Raw genomic sequence first — 17,822 nt, 5'->3', positions numbered from 1 at the left:
CTGGCAGCAGATGCATGGGGGTGAGGAAGCTGAGGCTTGGCCAGAAATGACTTGCACAGCTCCTCTGACCAGTCTTTGACCATGCCTTGAGCACCTCTACCACAGAAACTTGGACCTCCCACACCTGGCCACCCTGTTACTGAAGGTCTCCTCAGCAGCAGATTGGGAAAAGGCTTCTGCCCAGATTATAAACATGGGCAGAGTGTCCTGCAGAAGGGATCCTGCTGCTCCTGGGGCACTTACATTCTTGGACTGAGTGCCACCAGACACGGACCTGTTGTGTGTTGGGGCCTGCACCACAGCCACAGGCCCAGCACATGTGGTTTATCCCTTCCACCTCGAGTCAAGTCAAAAAACTCCAATGTAGGAGCCTTCCTGGGAAGACTGCACTGCACAGCAGATTTGTGAAGGTAGTCAATGATAACCCATTTACCAAGAGCTACACTGACTCTGTATTCTTCATTTTTAGGTTATATGCTTTCATTAACAGGATTGCCTGAACATTCCCATGTTTTTAAGCATGCAACCTTGTTTCAGCTGAAGTTGGCAAAGGGAGAGATGTCACAAAGCTACTGAACTCCAGTATGCTCCTCAGCAGAAGTGACCAGGCAGAAAAGGGAGGCCTAAATCAGCACCCCTGTAAAAGAAAAAATAATCTCATGAAACAAACCACAGTATCAGATACTGGAATGTTCACAGGGCAGAGAGAATTTTTTGAAGCAGTGTGTAAAGCATCAGACAGACCTCACTGCTAATCAGGCACAGAGTCATACAAATGCAAGACACAGCACTGTGAAAGCAACGTTATGCAGAACTGCCCCAACCCCACAGAATAATTTATTAAAATAAATTAGGATGTCACAAAATGCTGCATGGCCTAGAGCAATTGAAATTATCTTCACCAGCCAAGCTTATAAAAAAAAAGTCACAGCTATACTTGATTAGAAATTTGTTCCATATCCTTCACTAATTTATATTTGTTCCTACATATATTTGTTCCTACATGTTCCTATATTTACTGCTTAAATACTGATTGTGTTCTCCATCCCTTTCTCCCACCCATCACGACTTTGCCCAGAATGGACATCAGAATAACCTGCTATCATTTCCAGGGTCATCACAACAAGTGTGCCTTAGCATCTCTCATTCTTTTATTGCAAAAATACACTGTTCCCATGCCGGGTTCTCTCTGCCATCTGAGTCAGTAGAATGAATCATCAGAAATGCTATTGTCAAATGCTTTCTATGAATTATGTTCTGCACTGCAGTGGCTTGCTCCGCTCAGGATGCTGTATTTAGATTATTGGTATTTCTCCTCAGGATTTCTTTTAAAAACCAATGAAACAAAGTCTGATTGTCTCCAAAAGGGGGCAGCCCATTTTAAGCCATTTTAAGGTTTGGCTTAAATGGGCACAAAAATGAAAGTACAAGCCAGTTTGTTAGAAGACTGATGCGGGAAAGTAATATGACAGTAGGTGAAAATGCATCTTGTGAAGGAAATGTGATGATTAGAATGGAAGATATATTGTATGTAGATATTAAATAATGCATTGACATCTGATCTATAGGATAACAGTGAACTCCAGGAACATACAAGTAACAACATGCAATTCTAAAATAATACCATTCAGATGCCTATCAGCCATATATCTGTTGCTGCATTTTTCACACTAGCTTCATTTCAAGGACAGTAAGGACACAGTCTTTAGAATTTGTTATCATCATGGAATTATGGTACAGAAGAGAAGCAAGTGTCACTGATCTTTAGTTTCCATTTTTACCCTATTAATATTCTTTAGCAATTACAAGCAATTAAGAATCTTGGGGGGGGGGGGGGGGAGTTAATCCCTCCGACCTTGGCTGAGATGGGAACTGAAAGTGCTGAGTGACCTGTGTCAAATCTGTGCTTCCACCAAATCATGCAGACACCAAAAATAAGCATTCCTGATCAGGATTTTGATGTTAAATTACATAAAAAATATAAAGATTGTAAAAACTGCAGAAACTAGAAAGTAAAACTAGACAGTTTCAGTCTGGAAATAAGGCATATGGCATAAGAGCTTATAACATGAGAAGTTCTGTACAACAGAAGCCACAGAATATCTGTCAATATTTCTTCTTTGAAACTAGCATCCCCTTCTAAAATTTTGAACTTTTTCAGTGATTTTTAAGGTTGCATGCCTGCAACTGACAATTCATCCCACAAACAGAAAATTATTCCAGTTATTTTCAATTTCGGTGGTTTTCACCAGAGTAAATATTCAACAGATTCCCTCCAAAGGCATGTATTAGACTCTCCATCATTTGCCACTGACAGATGAAAGACAGATGACTTTCTAGAGATGTAGAGAATCCCTGAACTGTTCTCTTGTAGGGAAGTCACACTGCAGCAATACAGCACCTTCTTGGTTAGCATCTTAGTATCTATGAAGATTCCCCATCACCATTTGTTCTGTGTTTAAATGGCTATTAAAACTAGGTCTTTATGGAAATGGCTTCCTACGATAACTAATTATTTCCTTAAACAATACCATGTTTAACTTATCAGGGAATAATGTAATTTCCTACCAAGCTCAACCAATGGCTTTTTTTGCTTTGTTTTGTTTTGTTTTATAAAGACAGTACAAGAGAGAATATATTATGAGAAAATAATTCTATTGGACTTTAAAAATGAAAAAAAAAAAAAAAAGAGGGGGGGAAAACAAAAGTGATAACACCTCCACTGTAATGACTGTGAGGAGAACAGAAAATGGCATAAAGTATGTCTATTTTCATGACAAAGGCTGTAATGAAAAAGAAAAGTGCAAAACTAATCTGCTCCTGAATTCTGCTATATCTGTTCTTCTATCAATTATCTATTCCCATCATGTAGACAAGAATTTCTGTGTCTACAAAGTGAATCCACTCTGATAGTTAATCCTGTTGTCTAGTAGTTCTCCTTGGAGACTTGAGGATACAAAGTATTTTGTTCTCTGCAGCACTGCTCAGATGCAGTCTACCAATTCCAGTCATCAAATCCTTGCCATATGCGTGTCTCCTTGACGAACACAGACCAGGGAAATCCAGTCCCATACACTTATCAATTTCATTCTGAGCCACTGTGGCAGGAGCCTGATTCACATTTCTTGCTTATCCATTTGCAGCCTGTCCTACCAACACATGCACAGCACGGCAGGAGGCTGAGCTGACAGCTTTTACTCTTCCTCACACTATCAGCTACTTAGTGAAATGTGCTAGGTCATGAACAGTTCCGAATTAAACATTGTAATGCATTGTCTGAATTAACAGATAATCAGATCGATCTCATCTCTTTTTCTGAAAATGACATACCTTGACTGACACAGAAATTAAAATACAATATATATAATACAGTCTCTTCCCGCCTGTGTGGTCTTGTTAAGACTATGGGATTCCCTCGGTCATTTAAAGTACCTAGTTTCTGAAGGCCAGTAATTCCTCATTCTGTTTTGTTTTCACTTGTAGACTGGTTAAAACCTCTTTTTTTCTTGCAGAAATATCTCTTTTGTGAGCTCACTTTTTACCTTTTCTTTCACTTTCCTTTTGTCACACAGACCTTTTCAGAGTGACAGTCATTGCAATTTTTTTCCATCTTTTGTAGTTTCTTCTTTGAAATTAGCAATCTGGGTTGTAGAAATAAAAAGTACCTTATATACTAACTTCAGAGCATCCATTTATTTATAGCTTGTGCAATTTATTCCTTCCCTATTAGGCATCTTCTTCATTTGCTCTTTCAATTACACAAAATTTCATTGCACGTAGAACTCTTTATTACATGGTGTTCAGACATTAAGCTGAAAAAGATCTTTACAGAGTGTACTGCATTTAATATACATGAGATATGAAAGATTTTGTTCATAAACAGCTTTTTAGCCATAAGTAATCTATTTTCAGAAACAATTTTAGAGAAGTAAAATTTTCTCAGTATTGTACAAATCAACACACTATTTCCTTTAAAATTATAAGCGTGCAATTTAGTATTATAATAATCTTTAAACTTAAAGTCTTTTCAATGCAATTAGCTATTTAGCTTGTCATGCCTTATAATGAAATTTATCTGACAACATAATTCCAAAATATAGATTTCAGATTGCAGTTTTCCATTGTGCAGAATAGGCTTTCATGCACTCATAGAAACACTACTTAAGAGTTTAGGAGAAAAGAGGAAATATTTTCTACCCAAAGGCAATTGAATTTAAAAGAAAGAAGCAAAACGTATTACTGATTCTGATTCAATTACATGAAATTACAAAACAGCAGTAGATTTTTAGTTAGTTACAGAAGGAAAAGGGCCTTTATCATATCAGGTTATGCTGAATAGCTATTTCTTTCCCCCTGTAATTTGTAAGTAGGCAGTAAATTATAAGCAACATTTCCCCCTTATCAGTCTGTCCTCAATTACCACAATCAACAATCTCATCACTTTGTTGTTGTTTTTTTTTTTTTCTATCCTGCCTCCCACTTTCTGCATTTTCCCTTCATCTTCTAATAAGTAAGGTCTTGACATCAAGAAAATTAATCTTGTTGTAAATTTGTCTGCCCTTGGCCAGGTAAGACCTTCACTCCTAGACAACTTCTCCACAAGTTATCTTTTCCTCAGTTAATTATACTTATGTTAATGCAACATTTAGATATAAACATATACAGGAACACGCATACACATGTACCCATCTGTATTTACCACTCTCTAAGCCAGGCTTGAGCAGACAACATATGCCTTCCTGAACTAAGAGAGTGGGTTGGGGTTAAAGATATGACAGCCAGCATGTTCTTAGACATGAATTTGCTTTATGGGAAGACACAGTTCAGCCTCTTTAAAAAAAAAAAAAAAAAAAAAAAAAGGCACACAAAAGACATTGAGTTTAATGCATTTCTTCAGTCAGTCAGAGTGTTTGAACACCTGAGGCATAGAGCTGGAACCGAAGCTCAGATGTGCCGCAGTGCGAGCGTCTGAGCTCCTGCAGCTCTGCCCTGCCACAGCCTACCTGCCACACAAGCCTTCATCAGCACAGATATGCTGGAGGTGGGGCCCACCCATGTCCTATGGTTATCGCAGGCCTATTGTTTCCATTCAGCTGCTTACAATCACTCATAAGTCTGTCAAGATTCATGAGCACTTCCTAAACACAATCGTGGGAACACAAGCTCAATTGTCAAGCCATTTAGCTCCTTGACAAATAGTTCTGATCTTTAAAGCTTGGAAAATAAGAATATTTTTATGACCTCATTGCAGTTCTTTACTGCTGTGACCCTGATGTTTGTGGAAAGGGCAAAGTATCACATATTGTACATGTTGCTAATCATTTCAGTGCTTGTGTTTAGCAGTCATCCATAACAGCTTCTGGTCATGCTAAACACTGATGTGCCTGTGGCTGCGTTCTAGGTTGCTAGCATAAAACTCCTGATGAGCATTTCTCTCTTGGCATGTATGCCTGTGCCATTGGCATATATTTGTGTTCCGTCGAGATCAGTCATTCCACAGTCAAATCTGCAGTAGGCACACTGCAAGCAGATGGGGCTGCCAGCCAGGGACTGCCAGCCAGCTCCTACAAAATTCCTGCCCCTGTGCAGCATCTAGGGCAGGGGAAGAGGAGGTGTACCAGCAGGAGAAGCCAGCAGGGCTTACACCACTGCAAGGGGATAACATACACCACTGGTGTAATCTATCTGCTGAAACATCACACAGTGTACTGCTCACTCTTTTCCTACATTTAAAATATATATATACATGTATATAAGCCTTGCTTGAGTTTGATCGATATTTAACAAACCAAATGTTAACTCTGACCTGTTTTATGTCTTTCACAGTACTAATTGTAAGCTTTAAAATAAATCAGGCCTTATTTTTAATTTTTAAGTTTAAGCATTAAACAACATTTTAAAGTCTATATTGGGTGTATTTCCATGTGCATACAGTTCAGAGGAATAAGTGAAAGAATTATTTTGTCTTTTTTTTTTTTTCCCAGAAGGTTTCACACCTTTCCCTGGAAGCTTGAAGGAGACACATTCGTGCCAACTGCAATGTGCCACGGAAATAGGATTTTAAGCTATTAGTCATTGATAGTCAACATCTTCAATTTCTAGCTACTGGATGAGCTGCAAGTTTAAGAGGAAATATCACCCTCTTTTCAACACAGCAGATGATTAAACATTTAACTAACAAAGCAAGATTGCTGAATTACCCTGCTAAAATCTTGATTTACATTACAGGACATTGGTGCAGTTATTCAAACAGAGATTAGACTGTCCTTTCCGGGATTCTAATTAAGCTTGGTGTTAATGAAATTGGATAATATTTAAGAGAACATTTAATGGTCAATATTCATTGAATTCCACTTCCGACCAATGTCTTTGGAAAGATACCAGTGACTGTGGAGATCGACCTGATGCAACAGTTACATTTGCAAACCTCGGTAAACAAACATAAGGCTCACCTAAGCCAGTATCTTCAATGCAGCTGCTTTAATAACCAGAATCGTCAGACCAGAGGCATCAGACAGGTGAAGAGAAGTCCCCTCAGATGAACTTTCATTGTCTACCACTGGGTAGGTCACTGGCATATAGTCATGTACAGCAAAAACCCTCGTCTTCTCAGTGAGGAGACAGATATCCCTGGCTACAGCCGGGACAGCTGTGTTCATTCTTTTGGCAAGACAGAGAAAGACAAGAAGAGATAAGGATGGTAACTTGCAGACTATAACACTTAAAGACCTGGACACAAGACTAAGACCTCATCACACTAAGTCCGATTTGAATGTCAGCCCTTTAGATATATAGATATATAGATGTATAATACATTTATAGATATATAATAGATATATTGATATATAGTAGATGCACCTACAATCCAGCTGCAAAACAGGAAAGAAAAATGCAGCACAGATGAGGAGTGGGAAAAAGAAAGCAAATGGATGGTCTTTCTAAGTCTACTGGGAAATGATCGACTTTTTCAAGAAATGTAATTGGTGCCAAATATTGCAGAGAAAAGATCACTTTAAGGCAAGACTTCAAGAGGAGCAAGGGGTACTTCTGCTGATGTTACAAACAAACCCTAAGTATAAATGTTACTTCAAATACTATAGAATATAACCTGTGCATGCTGTTGGCTGCTACCACAGATAAGCTGGAGATAGGAATTCAACATGTAATTAATGAACAAAGGGTAGGCTTTCAATTAAGTAACTGGAATAGGAAAAAAACTGCAAGAATTTTTACAGTCATAGGAAAAAACTAATAATTTAAGAATAAGCATGGAGGGTGAGATTTTGTGTTTACAGTTTTATAAATTCAAAGAAATTCTATTTGAGTAAGAATTTATAATTACAGTTTTGAAAAGCATTCTTAGTATGTTCCTAAAACAAGACCTGAATTTTTTAAGCATTTTCACTTGGGTACTTCCCAACTTCTGTATTTAATGGTGTCATCAGCATGGTCCAGTGGATACAAAAGCTGTTTGGGATTCCAAGATGCTAGACCTGGCTCTTCTTGTAGCTGATCTGCTTTGCAAAACAGGCCAGCTTCATTATTTTCAATTTTAGTAGGATGGAGGGATAAATCTATCGAGTAGACAAAAAGGATGGAGCTGAACTGAATAGCACTTTTCATTGTTGTATTTTAACTACCAGAAAGCATTTAGAACAGGCAGGTGTACATTAGCTATTCTAGGTGCAAGACTTTCTCCTGCATTATTTCCAGAGCCCTGTCTGTAGTGAATAGAATAAGTAGAAAATGGACAGATACTCAGGGTTGTATTTAAATGCAATGGACCCTCTAAATATCAAACTTCTAAATTTTACTGGTTCTTGAGAACATGGAGTAGAGTAGAACCTGTCTCTGTATGCCTGAGATCCCTTGGGCTAACTAAGATATCTAAGCTCTAATGCTGAAGTTGTTCTTGCTTTCTGTCACACACCACCATTAAGAAATTTCAGTATATTCTCAAGCTATCACAACCCTGCAGAGAGCCATGACATTTCCTTGAGAGGCAATAATACAAACAAATTCAAACTCTGTAGAAGGGTTTTTAGTGAATCCTCTATCATGAGCAGTCCAGAACCTCATCCAGCTCAAAGTAAAAATATTACCTTTGCTTCTTTGCATTTAGTCAGTTCAGAAAAGTTCCTGAGCTGAGCACTAGATTCAGCTGTATGAGTCAAAACAAGCTGTATCAGAATACAGAAGGAATACGTAAGTTAAATTCCCGCACTCTTTGTCCTGGTAGTTTGGGAAGTCTCGCATGATAGGATAAGAGGGCAACAAGAATGAAAAGTGTGACAATCAGGCTGTCAGTCAGGTTCTAAAATATCTATGGGACTTTCCCTGCTTTCATTCCTGACAATAAAAACTTTAACATAAAGACAATTTAGCATAAATTCTAAGCAGACCAATAAACTGAAAAAGTGATACTGAGCCACGCCTCTTTGGTAAACCCAGCAGACAAGTGACCTTGGAGTTCAATTTTTCTTAGTATTTTTCTGTAATGACACTACTGCCCCCCTTTCTCCTTCCTAAAGTCACGCTTATTTACAGGAGTACAATTTGCATAAGGAAAATATTTCTTTACCCTTACTCAGTACTGACAAGCATGCATCCACAAGCCACATTAGCTCACTAAAACCTTATTCATGGTTCCCTACAGCTTGCACCCACTTTACTAGCACTGGTAAGTCTTATTGCATCAGACAGCTACCCTCTTTCTTAAATTTCCCTTACTCTTGTGGAAAACTGATGTTTAGTTCCAGGTCATTGATAAAAGTGCTAAATAGTTACTTATAATAAACAGTTCTTATGGGATCCAAGAGAAACACACATATTCAGTGAAGGTTCCCCATTTACAGTCATGTTTCACAGCCTGTCAGTCAGCTTTTAGTCCATTTAAGAGGCACCGCATTGATTTCAGTCTAGATAGTTGATCAAAAAATCATGCCTCACAGAAGCCTATTATATATTATTTCAGCCTGATGACATTGATCAAACTTTGTTTTCTCTCAAATAAGATAATAAAGAAAGGAATAAAGAGTCAGTTTGATAAAATCTATTTTCCCAAAATCACGGGTGACTAGTCTTAAAGAATGAGTGGAATTTTAGATGTAGCCCAGTATGAGAATTTCTGTTACATTTTTGCAGAACCATAGCCAAATTGATATGCTTGCAATTATCCAGAAGATTCCTTTTTTAACCACCAGTGACAAATTTCCTAGTTCTCTGTAATTTCTTTATTTCATATCTAAAAATTCAAACTTCATAACACAAAGAACACTTCAGTGAACTCTTTAAAAACTTTTGGGTATTAGTTGTCAGGTTGTGAGGTGTAAATGTTTAAAGAATCCCAATAATAACAGTTCTAGCACAGCAAAAGTGGAGGAGAGTGTTATATGTTTTGTGACCACCAGCAGCAGAGGTGCACCAACCTGTAATTTACTGACACATGAAGAGAAGAAATTTAATTCATTCTAACTCTAATAGACAATTCTCACCCAGCAATGGCCCATTGTTTTCTTCAGACTACTTGCATTCCTATGCTTTTTTTTTAATTAAAAAAAAAAAAAAAAAATTATATTTTCCATAATTCTGTTAGCTCTGAGATTTTTTGTGTCTTTGTCAATTATCTGGTGTCATTAAATTTTATTTTCTAAAGCCACAACTCTGCCTCCTTACTTTGGGATTTCCATGGTGATCGTTTTTATTTGTCATGTTTTCTTTGTGCTTTTGATCACCATGTTTAGCATTCTTAGACATGAGAAACAATGTATAACTTTTTTTTTTTCTTGAAACTTGTCTTCAGTACTATGAAATTGGGTGATTTCATAAACCAATGAGAACAAAAATTTGAATATGTTTGTTACAGACAAACATAATAAAAACATGATCACTTCAGCCTGATTAGCTCCTTATTAGTGATCTGCATATCACACAGAGATACACTGTAGGAAAGGAAAAGACATGGTGTTTCTGGCTACAGCTATGACAACACTCAATACAGAACTACATTGTAAAGGAAAAGCCTTACCTTCACCCCACCCAACTTCCCTTCTTTGCTGTTGAAAAATTCACCTGCAGCCTGCTGCTGACCAAAGGCTCACAGCAGTCGTCCCTCTCCCTCGTCCATGTCACTCAACCCCACAAAGAGGGTGGCACAGACCAGGGGGGCTCCTGGCTCATCATGTAGGGTTCCCTCACTGCTGGCTTTTACACAACATGCTTGATGTTCACAGTCCTCTGCAGAAACAGCGTAACAGTCCTGCCTACAGCCTACCCTCCAAGGGAAGTTAACTAGATCCCAGCTAAAACATAGTATGATTCCTCTTAGCCCAACTGAGATGCACACTATCTGTAGCAACCTGAATGCCTTTTTCAAGGTAATATCCCAATATCAAAATCAGATCACAAAATTTGATGATTATCATATGTCAATCAAGTAAGAAAAGGATATTCTTAACCAGTGTGTGTCAGACACTGCAGTGGAAGACCTATGTTTATTAATGGTAGTTTATTGTCTGTACCATGTCCCAGGACTATACTTTCTGCCATGGACAGATCCAACAACCCTTTTTGCTTTCACAAAGAAATTTGTGTTTTCTGTTCTTCTGTAAAAGCTATTCTCTGAAGATTCAAAATTATTGTTATTTAACCATAATGTCATTAAAGAAATGCCAGGAAGTTTATCCGTGGTTTATTAATCCTGAAGAGGCCCCAAAGCAGCAAAATAATGTCCAGACTTCCATAGAACAGGCTCACCAAGCATACCCCTGGCCAGCTTCCAGTTAAAGGAAGAACATGACAGCCAAGCTACAGCTACAATGACTTCAAAAGGAGGAGAAAAATTGTACAACTATCCAAGCCACAGAGCCCTACTCCTACTTTATACACAAAAACAACCCAAAATGCCATCTGCATTTCATTTGTAACAACACACTAAGTCCAACCACTAAGTCCTGGTTCTCTAAGATTATTTCTTCCCCAAATGCTTTGCCAGAGTTCAGGCTGGTGTTCTGAGACCAAAAGACAAAACCACTAACCCACTGCAGTACACTGCTTCATCCTACCATAAGCTTTTCCCCTGCAAAATATCGATAATTCTGTCGAGTTCCTCTTATCTTTGTGACAAATGAGGCTACTGCCTTCCTAACTTATTAAGGCATTCATTCTCCTTTACATTTGAAACATGGGGAAACACATATCTGATTTACCTAAAAATATTTCTGAAGCTCTTCACTATAATGGAAAACTATTTTGGAGAAGACTAGGTGGACTCAGGTTTGTTGTTTCTGAGGTCTCCGAAGTTTGTTCTCTGATACAAGAACACCTGCATTTCCTCCTTCAGCGCCAAGCATAAAACAGGTCCCTTTTCAAGGCTAACACTTGCAGGTATATGTTGACCTCTATAAAAGTCCTGGATGAAAAAGGAGTTTTAAAGTGTTAGTTTTCCCATGAAAAGTATTTCAGCTCTTTCTGAAGACATATTCTGTTTTTGAGCAGTCACTTTGCTTTCTATGAAAACAAATGAGCATATGACACATAAAAGTATGCTATTGTACTGCTGCATAGATACAGACTTCAAGGACACTGCAAGGTTGTCCCTTACCATGTAGGTAAACTGAGAAGGGACAGGGCACGAGACCCTCACCAGGACATAGGTGCCCACTTCAGAGCATTCAGGAACAAACCTCACCATCTACTCTTGCAACCAGGCATTGCCCCTAGCTTCTTACTCCTCCCACTCTAGAGATAAAAGCAGACACATTTCAGATGTGATTGCCTGTCTCAGATATGTCAACATTTCATAAAAGAAGGAAACTCTGTTAATATTAAGATTTCCCTTTAATACAAAGGGTGGCTACATGGAATTTCAGTTAGGTCTTCACACTTGACACTCTTTGACATTCTAGTGGACTTTTTTTCTTCTTTTTTTTTTTTTCATTTTCATAGCATGTTCAGTGACAAGAATAATGGGTTTACCGTGGCTCAAAGTCCTAGAAACATGAGGTGCTGATTTTTTCAGAGCATTCTAAAATACGGAATCATTCAATTACGTTTGTCATAGAATCTAAATCAGGTATCAGTGTTTCACATGTAATCTTTTTTCTTCAAAGAAATAAAACTGACTCTACCAACTGCATAATCAAAAGCAAAAATCTGAAATATCAGGTAGAAGACACTTACCTTTCATGATACTCTGTTCCTCACCCTTTCAGTGTTAGGACATTTCAGCAGACCTGTCACAGGAGGACCTGAGGTATGAGTTCCTAAGATATACATAGAAAAAGGAGATGGGATGTCAAAAGAAGGTTATTCTTAGGTCCTCCTAATAAGGTAGTAAATAATTTTGTTTTCAAATGTAGTATTTCTGAATTGTAGCTCTAATATTCTGAAATTATAACTGTGAGATCTAATGTTTTCTGGAGCATACTATCTTTGTAGTTATTAATCTAAAATATTCATCCACTAGTGTCTGAAGTTAGGCACTTAAAATCTACATTCAGTTATGTAAGAGTACAGGATGCCAAGTACTGGAAGATTTGTAGATATTTGCTATCATTCTGAAAAATTGTTTTATTCATTTAGAAGAGTTCTTTCACATTTCGGTTTCATCCCTGCCATCTAACATTATGTTCTAACACCTATTTTTAATTTTTTAAGGTTCATTTAAGGTGTTATCTCCTTTGAATATGTTTCCAGTTCTCCTGACATTCAAGATGAAACTGTTGTTTATTAAATTTCATCATCCCAATGACTGGATTTTGGACTTCACTTTAAGTTTTGGCTTGGCAGTACAAGACCTAACATCACAATAATGTATCTAGTGTTCATAAAGTGGGCACAGGAACAGCAAACTGGATAATTAAGCTGTTTTATTTATTTAGTTGTGTCTGAGGAGACAATCATGGCTGTCCTTTCATACACAGGGACCTATTTTTTTTTTATAGTAGTAGCAAACAGCAGTCCTAACCAATGGAATAATAGTACAGAATGCTAAATGCCAATTCATGTGCTATGCATTATGTTTTCTTCATTCTACTCTAAGCTGTTAGGAGAACTTAACAAACCCAAAACATTTGTTGCTGTGCTACACATAGTTCCGCTCAGAGATCTTTCCTTTCATTACTTGAATCTGGAACTGCAAAGCTTTTTTTGAAGCAGTATTGTTTCTCCATTGGGAAAAAAAAAAAAAAAAAAAAAAAGGCAAGAAAAGATGAAGCATTTAAAAGCTTTGCTTCTTACAGAGTACCCCTAGTTACATACATGCCACAGTTGGCACACTTGTAATTTTATGTAGAGAGAACCAGATGACAGCAGAATTCAATCAGTGCTAAGAAAGCAAGAATAATGCTTACAAGAATGCTTACAGCTGTCCGAATTTCCTTGCATATAAAACCATGGTAATCTTCTTTATTGCCAAAGTCATATAAAGAAATTGAGCACCAAGCAACACAGGTAATCTCAAGCTGGAGGCCCTCCAGCCTAATTAGACATGAACACCCAGAAGGCCCAAGACTGAAATATGGCATGCATGTTTTGAAATGTGTAAAAAGTCAGAACAGCCTTACTAGCACCCATCTGAGTTCATGTTTAAGCCTCTGAAGCTTCTTATCTGACTGAGGGAAGGAGTAAGCCATTTCCATGCCTGAGGCTAAGTGCAAGGAGAAGCATCCTGCTCCTTTTGGAATGGCCCCAGTCTCCCAGCTCCCACCCCAGCATGTTTCTCCCAGGCTTCATCCAGCTCCTGGCTGCTCTATCTGCAAAGACATCCCCTCAGTCAGAAAGCTGAATTCTTATCAGTAATGCTGGTAATGCCAAAATATTGCAAGTCATTGAAAAATAAAACAAAGAAGTGATTTTGTGGAAGGATTAAAGAGATATTGGTTCATTATTTACTAGATACATGCCTCTAGGAAGTTAGTCGTGGAGTTTTGCCAGCAGCCATAAAAGTGATAATTTCCCTTATTTCAAACCTCAGAACGTTTTTTATTTTTCTGGCATCAAACAACTATTGCTGGCTACTCTCTGATTACAAGCTTGTCTCTCTCTGATTACAAGCATGCATCTGTTTTGTAGAATGATGCAAAATTATAAGGGAGTTAATGAGAAAGGCAGATGAAAAGTCTGTGACAATTTTAAGGCAAAATGTCTGACAGAAAAGGCTACATACAACACAGAACTGGCCTCCATGTTGCAGATTTAAGACACACTTGGGAACAATCTATTTTTGGAAACATAACAACTACACTTAACTAACCAGAGGGTGTGATAGAAATGTTTTTATCAAGTTATCTCCCTCTAAGTTATTTGGGGGAACAATGCAAGGCAACACATTATTTCCTTTTTGAATTGAGTTTTTACACTATCAGGAAATATCACTGTAGTCACACAATTATAAACAGGTTCTGGTTTTAATAAAATCAAGGGAGTTTTGTGCCCCTTTTCTTTTTCTGTACACACAACACAAGGGAAACACAGGGACACAGCCAAGTCTAGAAATCTTGTCTGCAAGAAAAAAAAATATGTGGATAAAGCCTTCTGTTAATTGATATTCAAGGTCAATTTGGATCTTTGTCTGTAAGGCTGTGGCCTATTTGCTATTGTTACATTAGTGCCTGAGGTCACCAATCGGTCCCATTTTCCCGAGAAGTTTTACAGAAAGACAATTTGACATTTAACTCCAGCAGGAAGCACCAGTGAAGTATTACTGTATCAAACGGGCAAAATTTAAGTGAGGATAATTTCTTTTTAAAGAACATTTAAGATTTTTTCTTTAGATTCATAAAGATTATTCATTTCAGTAATAGGTGTCATTGTTCTCTTTTTCCCTTCCTTGTGATTTTTGTTCGAGATTCAGTGAAAGAGGCACAAAAAGCAGTAGGAAAGGAGTTATGCTGCCACAAAACACCAGGCCTTGCAGTATTGCTCACCTCCCTCTGGCCTCACCCAGCAGCCAATATCGGAGGTGATGCCTGCTGTCAGGAGGCTAATTACACCCCTGCGTCCTGGGCATGGCCAAGGAATCCCTATCTGGCAGGGGACCCGCATCTCACCAGGCAGCAGAGCCCTGGACCACAGGCCTGCCAGCCTAGGAGCACATGGGCAAATGGACATAAGCTCACTGACCTGCAGGAGCCAGCCCTGATCCAGGTGTCATGGAGCCTTGTGAAGGCAAATTCATGTCCACCATCTCCCCCAGCCCCACCACCAGCAGGCCCTCCTTACCTTCCCACTGCAAGCTGCGGGCAGCTCCTTGCCTAGGCCACGGCCCGTTGGTTGAGGGGGAAATGTGGTTTGGTTTGGTTGGTTTCATTGTAAAGTTCTATCTCTTCCAGACACAATAAACCCCACTCATTTACAGATCTGTTTCAAAAAGGGGAATTGATGTTTAGGTAGGAGCGGCCAGCTTCTGCAGCCTGCATTGTACAGACAGACAAAAGAGACCCTTGCATCTTGTCTAGCTTCCCTAGCCATGTATCTGTGAGGTGAAAAAAAATAAAAATCATATGCAGATTTTAGCTGGACCTAATTGATAGCACAGTCTTGTTTTCTGTGGGGATTTTCTTTGGCAATAAAGACTTACAGTCTATGGAGGGCTGTGATGAATATGGAGGTACACAGATGCAATTCCCCTGTCCTTAGCACAAGAGCACACCGGTGTCCCAGAAAGATGGCAAGTGAAATTGCAGTGTTGCTCAAAAACTGTCACCATTCCCTTCATCTATGAAACTGTTTTCCTTCGAAGTAATAACTAATCAATTCCAAGAATTTGTCAGAGGCTCTGCATTAAAGTAATCATACTGTGAAATGAGAAAGCGGGACTGCAGGCAGTTCTGTCTGGCTCCAGAGACAGCCATCCCTCAAGAAACAGCGAGCTGCCATGCTTGCCTGTGCACTCACCTCCACACTGATTCCTTTGTGCAGGACTTTTGTCCTCTCTTTTGACCAAAGTCCTCTCTTTTGTAGCTCATTTGCAACTGTAAGGATGTGCCTTGTAGCCAGGTTCCTTATGGGGCTGCTTTATTTCCAAACCTTTAGTACTCAGGCTGTAAAATAAACTAGCATTTTATAATAAAAGTAAAAATTAATTTGGCAATTTCAGACCACTTATTTGTTACACTGAGTTTTCTTTAAACACTGGAAATTAACAACTTATAACTAAGAAGCTGTTTGAAGCAGTTTTGTAGATTTCTTGTTACAAAAAGCAAGAGAGAGGCATGACTGAATATATTTTGAAGGTGTTGGCAAAGGAATAAATGTGTATGATTTTATTGAATCTAAGACCTGCTGACACTAATTACTTGCAGACCACCATTCACTTACAGCTAAAGAAGTTTGGAAACTTCAAAGAAGATATCTGTCTCTCTCAGAAAGGCAGACTCTGCTAAATGGAAAGTTTCCAAGGAAACACACCAGTTTCCAACATAAATTTCACCAGTAAGTCTTCTTAGATCTGGCTGCAACTTTTGTTGAAAGGACAAAAAACCATAGCCCCACATATGCCACCAGCCCAGCCCTGGGGTCCAGAAGGCAGCCTTGGTGCTTTGTGCACTTCTGACAACAGGAGCACCCAGTAGAGTTTGGGCATTTTCTGCCCCACAGACCTCTTAATCCAACAAATAATCAGTAGGTGCTGGGTGGCACTACCTTATCCCAACAAAATCACTTCAAGTTTCAGCATAGCTGCCCATTCTTGGATATCACTGGGCTTGATTCCCTTTTGAAACTTCCACCCATTCCTAACCCAACTTGAAACCTGGCTGGTAGAGGGACAACCATCATTAGCTTGGAGGGGAAGAAATTGAGTAAAATTAGCAGAGATGAGGACAATTTGTCTCCAGATATATCTTCCTGCAGCAGTTGCTATGGTTTTATACATTCTGAGGTTGTTTTGCCTCATCAGCATTAAAAACTATAATAAAACATCAAAGCCATCAGCTGAAAAATAGGAAACTCAGTGCATGTGCTGAGTGCTTGCTCCAGGGTTCCTGTGTCAAGATATACCACAGGTATTATTCTTCAGAGTCTATCTTCTATCCCCCCAGCATACTGACCTGCAAAGCATTTCCATATATCTTTCCCTTGTTTCAGCAAGGCTAGAAGCTTTCTTATAAACGAGAAAGACATATGCTATGTGCTGTGTGTGCACTGATAAAATATCAGTAATTCCTTTTCCTTCAGTTTTTCCATAATTATTTCATGTCTTTTATATACAGCATGAAAGATGAATTTATAGTTTAATAAGTACTCCTGAGAAACTGAAGTGGCTTTCACTGAGTTTAGGGGCAGTTACAACCCATCTTCTCCGAGAATTCAAGTTACAGTGTCAAAAAGAATGGTTTTAAACCATTGTCACAATTGCTGCTACTTTAATAAATTGTTTTGGAAAATTATTTGCAGCTTTGGCCTTTTTGATCTTGCAGAGGTAATAGAATTTAGTATTGTTATCCCAGGTTCAGTATAATATGACTTTCTGATATATAACCGTAAGTCTTCTTAACATGTTAGCAGTTATCTAAACAGTTCTGTGTGAGGTCAACAGATTACAACCTTGTCTTCAGGTACCTGCTGATTAGAATATCTTCATGGAGGTTAAAGACTATTATATTTCCAGAACTTAAGACTGTCTGTCTTCCCTCTCGCAATTTACTACTGATCATTACTGCTTCACAAGGGTTAAAAATGCAACAGGGAAAGAAAGAAAAAAAAATTAAAAAAAAAGTAATTCAAAACTGTCTCTTGGTAGTTCACTGAAATTACAACAGATACTGTCTGCTTGCAGAAAATACATGACACTTTAATTCTGAAGAATGCAAAAGACACAA

The sequence above is a fragment of the Anas acuta genome, chromosome 1 (assembly GCF_963932015.1).
Source record: "Anas acuta chromosome 1, bAnaAcu1.1, whole genome shotgun sequence".
Classification (NCBI taxonomy): Eukaryota; Metazoa; Chordata; class Aves; order Anseriformes; family Anatidae; genus Anas; species Anas acuta.
This window is presented reverse-complemented; position numbering follows the sequence as displayed.